Raw genomic sequence first — 15,741 nt, 5'->3', positions numbered from 1 at the left:
CATCAGCTGCGGCAATCTCATACTATTAAGCTAGGCAGAAGTGAGTAGTCTTTGTCGATAGATCTCTATTTTAGTATTTTGTCGAAAGCGCTTTTTTTCACGAATTTATATATTACGAATTTATTTGACGATGTTTGATTTATATCACGAATTATACTATAGCACATTTCTAATAGGTTTAACGAATTACATGTCATTTATTTGAATTGAAATTTATTTTAATGACTTAGTATTTACTAAAAAAATGTAATTTTTTTTAAAAAAAAGTTTTGATATGGGTTTGAATGATTGTTTTGAATTCTTAGAATTTTGTGCATTTGCAATGTACCTAAGTTAGCAGCGAGCTTGTTTTGCGAAGCAAACCATATAAAATAGCGTAGCAATTTTTGGGGGTTGGCGAACGTTAGCGAGCATGGGGCGCAGCCCACTAGTTTTAGATATTTATTTACCATCACTATTACCATTAAGTCAAGCACGAGCTTTTAAAATGAAAATCTCGTAAGAGAGGAATTATGTTTTCCTCCTTTAATCTATAATCCTAACCCATTGGAGTCGATTAAATTTTTCTGACTCCAACTCCTACAAAAAAAATTTCAACTCCGACTCCACAGATCTTCTGAAGAGGACCCGTAATATAACTTATAGTTACCTAATATTGAAGTTATTAGGTAACTAAATAATATTACCGTTCATTAGTTCAAGCATGCTACATTGATTTACCAGTTTGTTAGGTACTATAAATCTATAGCCATAGAAAGAAAGAATCGGAAGGCCATTTGAAATTCGACAACTCCCGTTTATAGTCAACTAATGCGTTTTGTTTAACGTTATCTCTCCCTTTCCCGATTATTGTGAGTTAAATGAGTAATGATCCCGAAACCGTAACTGTGACTTCTGTCACAGCCCTATTTGGCGCGAAACAATGCCGCCAACCATTAAGGTTCTTCCTCATCCGGAATTCCCGTTGATCTCTTTAGGGGACCGACTGATACAAATGCAGAGTGTACTAGAATGGTCAGACCAATGGTACTGGAGGTTTCCCTAGCGCTGATCGTTTCCTTCACCAGGTGAAATGATCCTTTTGCATCCGGGATGAAGTTTTAGGAAGATGGATGGCACCCTATTCTACAACCACCGTTACATTAACCGCCTTATCAGACAGACCACAATACAGCCTGGATAATTAGTCGCTTGTCTTGTTGCCAGTCGAGGGTTCTGATTGTTTGACACGCCAGTCGATGGGTCCGGTATGGTCCTCAACGAAAAATAGCGATAGCACCTTCCCATGAAATCATATTTGTTCATTAATTGAAAAACTTCAAATTTGAAAATGGCGAATTGCATTCTCCTTCATTTAGGGAAAAAAAAAACTCATATATATATATCTATACATAAATGATGTGCTTCGGAGCAATACAGTTATAAGTTAAACTTTTCCAAAGGTAGCTCAACAGACGTACTACAGTATTTTTTAGATCGATACTTTATAACAGGGGTTTCCAATTTACATGAGGCCGGGGGCCGCACTTGAAAACATCAGTCAATTGGCGGGCCGCAACTTTATCAAAATTTTATCTAGGACTCTTTTATGTTTGAAGGAACATTAAGTATTACTGTCAGATTTTTATCAAGTTGTACAAAACAAACGTATTAAATTACAAATTAGAAGTAGATTTTTAAGCGACATACACGATTATTTTTGTATTTGAATAAATATTTTCTTGGACGCAAAACCTAAAAAATATTTTTTTTTTTTTTGTGTCGTTGGGATGTTAAATTTCACAGAAACGACGAAATTAGTTTTTTTTTAACGAAAGAAAAGTATTTTAAACCCATATAGACTTTTTACGAAAATTGTTCGCAAAAATTGCCAATTAATATATTTTAGTTCGCGGGCCACAAAAGAAATCAAATTGAACTTGCCTTTTTTAAAAATAATAAAAATTAACTACATAGACTTTAACATTTTCAATTAGAAAAAGTGACACGATTTGAACTACAGCATCTTGGTTTGGTCCAGCTAACAAAACCCGACTTGTTCATAAAAAAGACACGGAAAAAATATTCTTTTGACTTCCTTACCCGAATTTGGCCACTTTTGAATCTAAGTCTAATGAAAAAAACAATTTTTTGTACTTTTCTAAACTTTAATTAACTTTTTAAATCGAATTGTGCAGAAAAAAAATTATTATTTCTCCCTATCCGAAACTTGGCGTTTTTCAAATGGAAGTGTACGGGGAAAAAAAATTATTTGATATCTCCCAAACTCGGCCATTTTTAAATCTAAGTGATCAGAAAGAGAAAAAAAATCTTTTATCTTCCCTAAACTTGGCCACTTTTGAATCAAAATATAGAGAAAAAAGAATAAAATCATTTTTCATCTCCCAGGAACGTGGTCACTTTTGAATCGAAGTGATCAGAAAAAAAAAACTTTAGCCTCTCCCAAAATTAGCCATTTCTAAATCTAAGTGCACAAAAAACGAAAAAAAAAAGTTTTTCTTTGATTTTACCTTAACTTGTAGTCACTTTTGAATCAAAATGTACAAAATAATAATAATAATTCTTTAACTACTCATAAATTTAGCCAATTTTGAATCCAAGTATACAGAAAACAAAATGTCTGATCTTTTTTTTTGGAAATTAATGTGATTTTTTCCCTTTTAAAAAAGAAAAAAAATTTTAAGGAAAAAAAAGGTATTAAACACTTTATTGTCCAATAAAAATGTTTTATATCAGTCAATCACATTCCATTTTATCATCTCCATAATGGAAACAGTCAAGCATTTCATTTAGCATAAAGAAACAAAACCTACAATTACATTGTGATATATTTTTTTTGTTTCCAACTTATAGCTTCCAAAACAAGCTTCAGGTTTTTTTTTTCATATCTGTAAAATTTACGAACCTTTTTTTTTCTTCAACTTTGCGAGCGAGCTCCTATGAATCTAAACACAAAAATCAAATTTTTAGAACTTGAATTCAGTGAGCAATCGATGGGAGCTCTCCTTTGTCATTTACACCTCTATCTCCTTTTCAGTCGGATATTTTGTGGTTGATTTAATTGCAGAAAGGGTGGAACATTTTTCTTTCCGATAGCGCCATTTTAATTGCCTTGTCTTAATATTCAAGACCATTTTGGTGGTAATGCTCGAGTTTGGCAATAATAAATTTACCATTGTAGCTGTTTGAATTTATCTTTTCTCGAAAGCTAATAAAAAGTTCCGCCTATAATGAAATGTTAAAATCCGCTCGTGAGCGCTGTTTTCCATTTTGCGAAAATAATTCTATTTTGATGAGTAAAGGAGATAAAATTCTGTCATTATTTTGAGCGTCGATAGCTTCTGTGTGAGCAGCGTAGTGCCATTCCAATAACAATAAAGTTCTTGGCAGAACATAGCTTTTTGCAACTAATGTAATGTTACAAATCATGGTGTGTCTCCCTCCACGCTGAGTAGAAGTTCATTAAAAGTGTGTGTTTCTCCTGTTTTTGATCCATATTTGGCGTGTTACTGCTAGAATGGAAATTTTTAAAGAAACTCTGTGAATTACACTGGGGAGCAAATTTTTTATTGCATTTTTAAATGTTCTTGATCTTGCCTAATGTGATTGTAGGGATTATAAATCTGAAATTAGTTTTGCTGTTGAAGCTACTTATTTTTTTAAATGACATTTTTAGTCTATTTTTTTTGTAGTAATGAACAAGTTTAAAAACTTTATATATAAGATGAGAGTCGCGTTAATATGTCGACAAACTTCCAGAGGAGTTAGGGCATATTATCAGGATTAAAACTGCATGGATGGTGTTTTCTACACTAGGGAACGTTGCAAGCTCCATACCGCCTACACTTCCGGGTTACTGTTTCCGGTGTATTTTAAAGCCATTTGGCTCCCAACGTGATCATTGTGTTTTGAGATTCTTACAAACGTGGTATTTGATTACTGATTACTTGTGTTTACAATGCTAAAGGTGCTAACACTAACGTAAGATGGTGCACAAGAACAAACAGTAATAAACAAATGGAAAGAGGCCAAATCAGGACTGCCAAAAAAGCGAGTTATTCAAAATCTAGCAAGAATGTCACCTTTTTTAACAATATATAAATAACTAAAACAAATTTTCACCTCAAACTCCCCAGAATTACTTAATAACATTAATATCTTATGAAATACGGCAGATTTGAACTCAGAAATTATCTAATTTACTTCTTTTCTTGAAAACAAAAGTATCCGTTTGAAAATATCGCCTCGCAGAATAAGCTGTAGTAAGCAGTTGCAAACTTTCTAACCGGAACTAGAGCAGGTATTGAGCTCGAGATTGTTATTGTTTACATTTATATTGAAAACACCATCCATAGGAACCCATGCCCGGAACTGTCATAATCTTCCTTATTATTACTATACTCCTTGTTATTCTTTGTGTGAACAGATAATAATGGGAAACGCCCCTAGCCGCGTACAATGGCATTTTCTGGCATGGGTTCCTATGCAGTTTTAATCCTGATAAGGTGCAGTAACTCTTCTAAAGGTTTATTGTAGCATGTAGGGGACCCTCTGTTATATCTAACGTTTTTAAACCTGTACATTACGGCAAAAAATAGACTAAGAATGTTTTCTTAATTTTAACATTCCAGGTTTTGGTATAAGCTTTATGACCATACGCGATATTGATGTTTTGTTCTACAGAACTCTATGTTTTGTTTTGTTTTTTGGTTTAAGTTAATTTATGTTAGTTCTCAGATCATTAATATTGACTGTCAAGTTTAGATAAATGAGCATTCTCGACACCTCTTTCCTTTTGTTGTTAGTCAAGGTTTTATAATGCCGCAAAAGCTGCTCATGACATTTGTATTGTGCAAGGAGAGGTTGCTACAGCTAAAGGAGCCACTCGTGATTTATCAGGTTTTAAAAATGAAAATCTTGACCTCAAAGACGCACCTCATTCTGGCAGTCCATTTGAGTTCGAAGAAGAGCGATTATGCAACTGATGCATGAAAATTCGTGTCAAAACGACAAGGGAACTAGTAGGGAAAGTTAAATGCTCCCACAATTCATTTTAAATTTTTAAAAAAGGAAAAAAGACGGGGGAGCACAGTTATAAACCTAATAGGTTTTTTTTCTTTTCTTTTTTTCCCCTAGGAACAACAAATTCGTTATTTTTTTTATGCTGGTGGGACTTATGTAATTTGTTCTGGCCCCCTAATTAAGAGCAAAACTATCTTTTGACGTTTTTTTAATTAAAAAAATTCTAATAGTTATTAAAAAAATCTATTAGATTATCGGAATCATATTTGTACAAAAATATAAAATTAAAAAAAATAATAGTTTGACAGTTTTTTTTCTCTCCTTCATTTTCAAAAGTTTATCAATAATTGCTTTTGTAAATTAAATACATTACGATGGTGAATAACTGTTTCTCTTAGATCTAAATAACCACAAATTTAAAAAAATTATTGTTTGGAAATGAGTCGTGTTTGAAAGAATTTACCTTCAATGCTGAAAAAGTCACCGGTGTATTTCATAACCATAAATTATTAAAATGCCAAATATAATATTTTTCGCTTATTTTCAACTAACTTAATACAAAATAATGAGAAAAGTATGAAAAATTAGTTTGATAAGAGGTTATAAGAAAGTCAAGTTTTATATTTTTAACTTTTATTTCAATTCAATGTTCAATTTGCTTTCTAATAAATATCAAGTATTTGAACATATATGTCATATTGTTTTCCAAAAAAGAATTTGAAAGTTATTTTTCAATAGTTTAGATAGAAAGAAAAACACTTGAAAACTTAACAAAACTGTAGTTAATGTCATCATTTTCTTGATAAATTTATTTAGATACTTATGATTACACTGATACTGAAGACAAATACAAATAAATTATAATGAAGGCAAATAAATTATGATACTGATACAAATTTAATGTTTTGAATGATTAAATGTGTTTTAAGGAATAAAAGAGTTGAAGGGATATACGTCTTTAACGAATATACTCCAATTTGTTATGAACCAATTAAAAAGTTAAGGTAAAAATAAATCAATTTAACTGTCCCTGCAGAAAATCGCAACTCAGATTTGAAGATGAAATATCAAAAAGACAAGAATCAGTAAAACATTATTGACAAATTTTTTTTCTTACTAAATATAATATAATCATTTGACTTTATTTTCTTAGGGTTAACAAATTTTTTGTGTTCCTTCTTATATGTTTTAGAAGTTGACAAATTTTTGATTTAATAAAAATTTTTATCGTCTGAAATGTAAAATTTAATATAATTCTAGAATAGTTTCAACATTACTTGAGTTGAACTACAAGTAGAAACGAAATGTGTAAAAGGTTTGGGAAATTATAATTTTGATAAAGCAACAGTGAAAGATGGTTTACAAAATTNGGTTGGTGAGCGCCAGCGAGCAGGGGGCGAAGCCTCCTAGTTTAATATAATTCTGGAATAGTTTCAACATTACTTGAGTTGAATTACAAGTAGAAACGAAATGTGTAAAAGGTTTGGGAAATTATAATTTTGATAAAGCAACAGTGAAAGATGGTTTACAAAATTAGAAGTGGGTGCACCAAATCAGATCAATTAAAGTAATGGTAGAACATTATTATTATTTTACTGGAGTTTGCAGATTAACTCAATGAGAAGCAATTTTTGATTGTATTATGTAAATTAATTTTTGATGCAGTCAAATTTGTAAATTAATTTTGATTCCTTAACTAACCATTTTGGACTAAACATTAATCATGTAAATGCATTGTTTCCAAAAAGAAAATATTTCTTAAAAATAGGTCATAACGTTTACGTAGATTTAATACAAAAACAATCTTTGCGACTACCAATGACACAAAAATATTATTTTTCAAACGCAATACATTTTTTTTTCTTTTGTTCAAGGGTTGGAAAACGGATAACAAATTTATCCGTAATTTTCTTCTCGACTGGATCATTTTACTGATTTAGATGCGAGAAAGCACTGTTATGAGCGGCAAGATAAAAATTGAATCATATAAAAAGTTAAAATATAACCTTAACTTTTAATATGAGCTATTAGTACTTAATATCATTTTATATCTAATTTAAAATGAAAAAGTTCCACTGAGTATCGTAGTATGGAAAAAATGAAAAGCGCGGTGACCAATGTTCCACGTTTAAAATGTTATAGACTTTAATTTCTCTTTAACTTTAGAAATTCAGATAGCCAGTTTTATGATTTATACGCGCATCTTCTTCTTCGGCACTTCAGCCTTATAAAGGCCAAGGCCGTCACACTCCAGTTTTCGCCATCGCTGTCTGAGCAAGACTACTGCTCTCGAATTTCTGAAACCTAACATGCCAAGATCTTTTTCTGCATTCAACCACATTCAGATTTTCAACCACCTGGTAGCTGGGTAATTTGTTTTCTTGTGTCAGAGGGTTTGCCAAAAGTCCGTTTCCTTGCAGCAGTTGTCTTCTGATTTTTGAAAATGCCCATTTACGATAAGCTTTAATGATTTAAACAATGTTGGGCTCTTTAAATTTATTGTAGCGCTCGCTGTTATGAAGTGTTTGCCATAATTTATTTTCAATCACAGGGCCATGAATGTTTCTTAAATTTTTCCGTTGCACATTTGATTCCTTTAATTTTCATATATTTAGCATGCAAAATCTAATTAAAATACTTCCCTTCTTTGAGTTTTTCCTACAACTCTTAACATTTTTCCTGTCTATAGCCAGAATGTTCTGAACTTGTTCTAATCAATTTCTGGTTACAACTGAACTTGTTCTCGAAAGTTTCACCACATTTTAAACCATTAAAATGGTACCTAACTTCAATTTGCAAAAAATTAAAACAAAAATTTCATGTATAACAATTTTTTTAAATTATATAATTATAATTTTTATTTTAGAATTAATAAAAATGAATGAATTCCTTTACATTACGAAAGTTTCCATGCGCATCTTTTATTTCTTTCCCATCTATAAATTTTTTATTTGAATTATTTGGCGATTTAAAGATTAAATTCGCCAATGAGAACTCTTTTCTTCAGTCAGATCTCCTGGATCCTCTTTCTCCCGGAGAAACGGGGGAAAGTGTAAAACACAGGAGCAAAGAGCCATTTGTCAGGAGCAGCTTGGCGATTAGTTGGGCGTAGGTGAGGCGCGTAAGGCACTTTTCAATCATTAATAGCTGTCTTCTCTTCGTATTTGGGAGAATCAGAAAAGAAAAACCGTTTAGATAAATCGCTCGTTAGCGTTACAGCCGCCTTTATCTCCAACTCTTTTTTTTTGTCACTTTTCCCTAATGGGAGGTATACAGGAAGTGAGGGAAGCCAGCTTCTATCACACTTTAACGAAACGCTCCCGATTTTGACATTCCGCTATCGCGACAAACTTCAAAAGAGTTTTCAGTTCATTGTCGTCCGAACCAATAGCCTATGTTCATTGTAGTGACGGGTTCAGTTTAAAGATTTAATCCCTTATTTCTAGTTCGATTTCTTTACGCAAATAACTCAAGTTTATTTTGTGCACAAAACTAATGTTCATAATGTTATGTGTTTATAATGGTATTATTAGTATGATATCTTTCTCAGAATAGGTAGTTTAATTGTTTGCTGATTAAATAAAGTGGACGCTAAAGACGGGAAAATTTTCGGTTGTGCGTCTTCCATATTACACTTATGGTGTTACAAAAATGTAATTATTTTCTCCACTTGATTTGTCAAATTTAGATTTTGTTTAAATATTTTATTTAATCATCAGCTTATTTTTAGTATTGTGCCTGTTAGTCTGTCTTTGTAGGATAGAGATCAAAATTTCGGTTGGAATAAAGAGAAGAAAAAAAATAAATTCGGAAACGATTATAAATTGCATTTGTATCAGGCTGGGCCTAGTCTAGAAATGCAGAGAACCTAGGAAAAATTCGAAATTTTGATAAATCATAAATTCTGTTTGGTGACAAATTCTACTTTTAGTGGTCAAGAAACGTATGTAACCTATATTGTCATCTAACTACACATAGTTGCTCTTGGATTTGAGTACTCTTGCTAATTGGAATGCTGTCGAAACTTCGTTTGACCATTAATTGTATTCGAGGATAATGACGTTATAATGTATTCTTGTTCTGGTCAAGATACGTTTGAGGCTTGTATTGTTATCCAACACAGAGCTCCAGTTGAAGTAGGAGTGCTTTAACTAGTGTGAATTTTGATTGGCGACGAATTTCTTTTAGCCTTATTATTGCTATAAATTCAGCAAATAGTGACGCTTGAACTGTCATCAATACTCCAAAGGAGCTTTTGGTGTCATCAATACACCAAAGGAGCTTTAAGAGTTCTAGCTAGTGGGAAAGTGGTAAACATTTTGGTAGCAAAATTCTACCCTTTCACGCATGAAATCGAATTACACTGGCTTTTATAATTAAGATAATTTGCATATTTTGCTACATTCAACTCACAGCGTCGCGTACAATTTATGGCATAAATTTCAGGATTCCAGATCTGTCTAGAGAAAGTCTGATCAAGATCGGCCAAGTGCCACAATGGCCATCAAAGATCGGTATTCGTTTATTACAGCGAGGCGTAATTCAATAACTTCTTAACTCACTCGTGAACTCTATGCGGCCACAGGAAGTCAAGGGATGCTGTTTTCAGAAAGCTTTATGAGAGAGGGCGGTTTGTAAAAAGACCTGCTGCTAGCGTCCAGCTGACTTCAGCCAACAGATGCATTCGTTTAAGTTTGCGCAGATATGATAGAGATTGGAACATGAATCAATGGCCGAAAGTTCTCTTTGCAATGAGACCCGCTTCAGCTTGACCTTTGACTCTTGATTTACTTTCATATAGAGAAAACCAAGGATCCATTACCTTCTCTCTAATGTCCAAGAAATTTACCATTATGGCTGGTCAGAGAAGGTATTCCCACACGCTACGCTAGATTCCCACACTACCCTCCCTATTTTTGAAAGTGGTACTGAGACTAGTGTGAGACATAGGGATGAGGTCTTGGAGCCCTATGATCACCCTTTCAAGGGTTTAGTGAGTCCTGATTTTATTCTAATAGATGACAATACTACATCACACATAGCACTTCAGGTCCATCATTTTATGGAAAATGAAGATATTCGAGGGGTGGATTGGCCGGCTAGATCTCCAAGCCTCAACCTTATATAACATGTCTAAAACGTTTTTAGAAGGCGATTGCAACGTATAATCCCCCATCCGAAAACCATCCATCCAGGGTCTGCAAACAGCGTTACTGAAAGAGTGGAACAAACTGTCATAGGAACCCATAAGCAATTCCTATTTACCAGTATTAAATCACGGCAGGTGGCTCGTATATCTGCACGACTTGGCCACAACCCCTATTAAACCAATTTTTTATTCAATTCTGTAACCACGCTTTGATACCATCCGACACTGATGAGTTATCATACGTGTGTATTATAAGTATTGAAGGATTATTATTTTTGTATTTCATCAACCTATGTTCAACATAATTTTATTAGAATCTGTTCTGTAATTCTAGAATAAATCAGCCAACTACAAAAAATATCTTAATTTTGAACACCTGTGTAATAAAAACATAGTATAATAATAATTATATCATTCTTGAGCGGGATTCTCTGGGCTTTTTTAAAGTATGCTTATTATATATTGGCTCATCTGTACAGAGATTAAAGTAAGTTTCAAAAGACTATATGTGTCTTTGGCTAATTTAAAAAATTTGGTCCTTTGCAAATCATCGACATCACTTTGCAATACGCTGGGCTAACTAAGAAAGTCCCTAGAGCTTACTAATCTGCCCAACAGGATTATAGCAATTAGCCAACTTATTCTTTGGCTAATTAGTGAATACATCATCTATCGCTCAATAAGCCTAAGCAAACACTAGTTGTTTGAGTAATTTTTGCCTACTTTCTAGCTGGACTAGGGACATATAAACGAATTGCAAAATACTTCCATTCTAATAGAAAATTATAGAGACTTTTCAATCAGCTTGGCGCTTTGCAAAGACTTGAATTTCCCAATTAACCTTCGACTTACACGCTTGTTTATTTTTTTGTAAACAAGATTTTTGCTGACTACAGTTGCCTAAGCCAATTTTATATGTTAAAATTGCTGTGAAGTTTCGAAAGAACTCATAAAAACTTCAAAAAAAATTACTTAATTTATTTTAAAGCAAGGTCTTAACTGGTTACAACTTACTTGTCATGGAAGTTGAAAATCTAATACGTTTTTGACTATCAATTTAAAAAGTTTTTTTTTTTTTTTTTTTTTAAAAAAAAACTAGAATAACTCACTTAAATATGATTGTTTTTATGGAAAACAAAAAGCAATATATTCCTACTTGCTTGTTAAGATGCTTATATTATCCTACAAAAAAGAAAATTTATGAATTTCCTGTAATATAAAATAAAATCAGCCTTAACTGCATCTACAGCTCATTATCCAGAAGAATTTTTTAATCAAAATTAATGCTATTCTGTTGATCTAAGTAAAAATCTTAGAATTGTTGTTCATATCTACTTCCGTGACTGAATGAAAGAATTTTAAGTTTTTATTTTGAAATGAAAAAATAACCTTGATTTCATGAATTTTTAATTTTAGAGAAATGTTAAATGTTCATTTATAAAGTAGAACGATTTACTGTTATTTTAGAGTCACCAGAAATTGCGATGTTACCTCGAAGCCTATTGCATGGATACAGGTAAACAGCCGTCGTTAGTTCTCGACAGTTTGTAGTACTTGATGTCGGTACTTGACTCGACTTTGTCAGTACTTTATGTAATATCCGTATTCTTCCAATTTTTTATCCTGTATAGAAAACGTAATTAATTTATTTCCCCTATTTTACTGATAACATAGCTAGTTAGCGATATTTCTGGATTTTCTTATATCAGTATGAGAGCGGACTTTTATTCCCATAACGGAAATTAGGTTGAACTGGTTAAAAAAATGCTCCAAAATTCACCCAAGATTTTAATTTCTCCTGATTTGCGTGAATATTTTACTAACTGAAAAAAAATCACTGAATGGCAGTTTATTACAACACTGACTGTAAACGTGTTGGCTTTGGTCAAAATACTATCGGGGTATTGACATTCAGGATTATTAAATTAAACTAGTGGACTGCGCCCCCTGCTCGCTAACGCTCGCCAAGCCCAGAAAATTGCTACGCAATCTTATATGGTTTGCTCCGCAAACCAAGCTCGCTACTAACTTAAGTACATTGCAAATGCACAAAAGTCTAAGAATTCAAAACAATCATTCAAATCCATATAACAACTTTTTTTAAAAAAAAAAATTACATCTTTTTAGTAAATACTAAGTCATTAAAATAAATTTGAATTCAAATTAATGACAGGTAATTCGTTAAACCTATTAGAAATGTTCCATAGTATAAAATCTTAAAGCGTAACAGCACGACTAAGACTCATTTTTCAATGAATAACTTATAACAATAATAAAACAAATAAATTCGTGATATAAATCAAAAATCGTCAAATAAATTCGTAATATATAAATTCGTGAAAAAAAGCGCTTTCGACAAAATACTAAAATAGAGATCTATCGACAAAGACTACTCATTTCTGCCTAGCTTAATAGTACGAGATTGCTTCAGCTGATGCTCTCTCAGGTTATTTCAGTTTCCGTTTTTAAAAGCGCTATATGTTGAGCCACCTCAGCTTGATTTGGCATGTGACATTTTTAGCGGCAATCATTGGTCGATTTTCTAACATTGCCATTCGGGGAGTTGTAATGAGGCTTTTTTTGTCGCCGTGTAAGAGAAATATATATATAGATCAAATTAAAGCAAGACGCGCTTTCATTGTTGAGCACTATTTTGAGCCTTGTTATGTAGTAACCTAACCTAGTCGCCAATTTTTGTTTTCTTAGCACTGACGTCTAACAATCGATCCATTCCAGGATTGAGGCCTTCAATATTCAACTGTGTAGCCTTGCAATTTTTATTCCTACCCAGAAGACCAGAGAAATTCCTGGTTCAGGCAAATTCATAGAGACGATCAAATTTCTCGAGAATTACACATCAGATCAACTTAACCCCCCCCAACGAAAACTAAGTCCCACCCACGAGGGTCCCAAGAACCAGAAGGTAGAAAAAGGGTAAGTTCGGTATTATTCAATTTGATGTCATTTCAAACATCAATCATTGATTTCGAAGCAAAGCCTAATCTTATTTTTTTTTTCGATCTGGCGTGCGCTTCCCGATATATTCATATTAAAAAAAAAACACATTTGATCAACTCTATCCCTCCTCCGAATACTATCCCTTCCCCCCCCCCCTAAGAGTCACCCAAGAACCAGAAGAAGGTCACATTTGGTTTCATTAAATAGGAGGTCATTTCATACATCAAACATTGATGTCTTTTTCGAAACTAAGTCTAATCTTATTTTTTAAATAAGCCATGAATTTCCCGAGATTTTTCTATTTTAAAAAATGTTCTCTCCATCTTTATTTTCAATTACAACATCAATCTCGGAGCCAAAATGCAAGAGTCTGTGTCAAACTGAAATACATTATTTTTTAAACGAAAATCTAAATCTGCAGTAAAAATAGGGGGTCTCGTTTATGTTTTTGGATTTGCGAAGTGGGGGTGGAGTCGAGTTTGGTATCGTTGAGTGAATGTTTAAAAAATATTAATATTTGAGTTTTGATTTGTTGTGTACAGACCGCTTCCATGCATTTTCGACAACCTGTACATAAATGTACAAGCAAAATAACTTTAAAAAAATAGGTTATTCATTTTCCTACCTAAATAAAATAATAAAAATTTTTATGAATATTTTATTTCATTTTATAACAACCGTTGAGCAGCCGAACCAATTTTTGGGTTTACTACTGCGTATGTTCAACTCCGTAGCCTTGTAATTTTGAACTCAATTCAGAAGACAAGGAAACTCCTGGATCAAGTATTGGGAGAAATATGCCTTCGATGAGGACTTTTTGATGGAACTAACCCGCATTTGCTTTATACGGAGGGGGAAACCACAAAGACCTCCCACGGTCCGTCTACCACAGAGGATATTTTACGTTCGCATAATGGTCGGTGCAAGTCGGGTGCGGAATTTCATACGACCAGCCATTGTTGGGATTTGAACCCAGTCACCTCATTGGAAGGTGTCCCCTTTCCTCTGTCCCCTTTTCCACCACGGCTCTTTCGTGAATATTTTATTTTTTTATAACCGTCATTGAACAGCCAACCTAATTCTTGAGTTTACTACTTCTACTGCTAAACTCCGTAGCCTTGTAATTTTGAACACAACCCAGAAGACAAGGGAGATCCTGAATCAAGTATTGGGAGAAATTTGCCTTCGTTCAGGACTTTTTGATGGAACTAACCCACATTTGTGTTACATGGAGAGGAAGACCACGAGAACCTCCCACGGTCAGCCTGGCGGCAAAGGGACTCTAACTCGAGATTCTACCACTGAGGATATTTCACGTCACCACTGTGGTTGGTAAAAGCCGGATGCAGATTCATATCGACTAGCCATCGCTGGGATTTGAACCCGATTCACCTCATTGGAAGGCGAGCGCTCTATCCCTTGAGCCATAGCGGCTCTTTCATGAATATTTCTTTTATATCCGTCGTTGAACAGTCGACCTAGTTTTTGGGTTTGCGAGTTATGTTCAACTCCGTAATCTTGTGATTTTGAGCGAATCCAGAAGACAAGGAAACTGCTGGATGAGTATCCCCAGAGGTATGATTCGTTTTGGGAACATGGAGGACTTTGTGACTCTGCAGATTTAACGTACATCAGTCACTATTTACAACACAGGGAGTCTTCAGCCCGTGAGGCTCGAACACACGAACTGTTTGACATGGGCTCAGTGCTCTACCAACCAGAACATATTTACCACCTTTATAACTGAAGAGCAGCAATAACAAAAGACCTTAGTTACATTTTCAAAGGTGATAAAAAGATTTTCCATGCCATCTACTTAAATTCGACCGGAAAGTGTTTCTTACCTGTCAAATATTTTTAAATAAATTTGTGAACGCCCCCTCAATTCAAATGAAGCATAATACTAAACAGACTAAGTCAGAGCTGCAACACAATAGCACCAATGCGAATTCCGTGTTTTCGACTGCTTTTAACTTTTTGTAAAAGCGAAAACTCCCCGTTTCCATTGAAAGAAAATATCGGGAAAATGATTTAGAACAAACGATGGTCCCTTCCCCGTTGAACACCTGTACACGAAAACACAATGTGAAAAACTAATGAGACATCTTTCGCTTCATTCAGTTTTAAAACAAAACGTTAATGAGTTCATTCATTATAAAAACAATGGTTTTGTGTTAACAAATACAGCCCCTTTTGATGACCCATTTTAAATGTTTTCTTTTGTTGCAGAATTACTATTGTGTGGTGACGTGCTAACTTAACGTTATAAGTAGTATTTTCCTTCTGATGAAAAAAAACATTTAATTGTTACGAAAAATTAAATGGCCTTTGTTTTTAGAAAACTTCGTTAAAGTGCCTTTGTGACATAGTCACTCTTGTTTTAAGGTATGATAAACATGTTTTTCCTTTGGTTTTTTTAGGGATGCTAATTAATTATGCGTGATTATATGTGTGCATTTATTTTTTTCCGCAGGGCTTCGTTTGATTTTCTTAAAAAAGCCGGCCAAATGGACTAGTGGTTAGTTTGCTTGACTGTGAAGACAATGGCTGCAGGTTCGAATCCCGCTCAGAGCATGGATATGTTGCGTAACTACCACTATAAATATTGAATA

This window comes from Parasteatoda tepidariorum, chromosome 4 (assembly GCF_043381705.1).
Source record: "Parasteatoda tepidariorum isolate YZ-2023 chromosome 4, CAS_Ptep_4.0, whole genome shotgun sequence".
NCBI lineage: Eukaryota > Metazoa > Arthropoda > Arachnida > Araneae > Theridiidae > Parasteatoda > Parasteatoda tepidariorum.
This window is presented reverse-complemented; position numbering follows the sequence as displayed.